Source organism: Buceros rhinoceros, unplaced genomic scaffold (genome assembly GCF_000710305.1).
Source record: "Buceros rhinoceros silvestris isolate BGI_N320 unplaced genomic scaffold, ASM71030v1 scaffold44455, whole genome shotgun sequence".
NCBI classification, from domain to species: domain Eukaryota; kingdom Metazoa; phylum Chordata; class Aves; order Bucerotiformes; family Bucerotidae; genus Buceros; species Buceros rhinoceros.
Window position 1 is genome coordinate 11,493 of NW_010414207.1, and position 445 is coordinate 11,937.

Sequence of the window (445 nt, forward strand, 5' to 3'; positions counted from 1 at the left end):
ATACGCGGAACGTGAACCCTGCGAGGATCCAGCTGGCTGGTCTCGCCTCTAAGAACGGCTGGTGAGAAGCACAAAGAAGTTCAAGAACCACGACAAGCCAAATCAAGAAGGAACTAAAATAACAATCCTCATCTGAGTTTAAAACCGACGAAATAAACAAGCTGATACAGTTAGAGAAGCCCCTGATGTCTCTTCCTCTGTTAAAAAAAAAAACAGAAAGAGAGAAGTTTACTTAGTACCTCCCAGGACCTGTTTAAGGCTGCTGAGGGTCCATGCGAAAGCTGAGCTAGAACGACAAGCCAAAGGAAAGCGCGTTGTCGAGAACAGCCCATTCTGCAGTAAGCAAAAACGCACACGAGTGTTGTGACAAAGCCAGCTCCAGCCAGTGCAGCCCCAGCACCACCACCAGCAGCGGTGGCCGGTGCAGCCCCAGCACCACCACCAG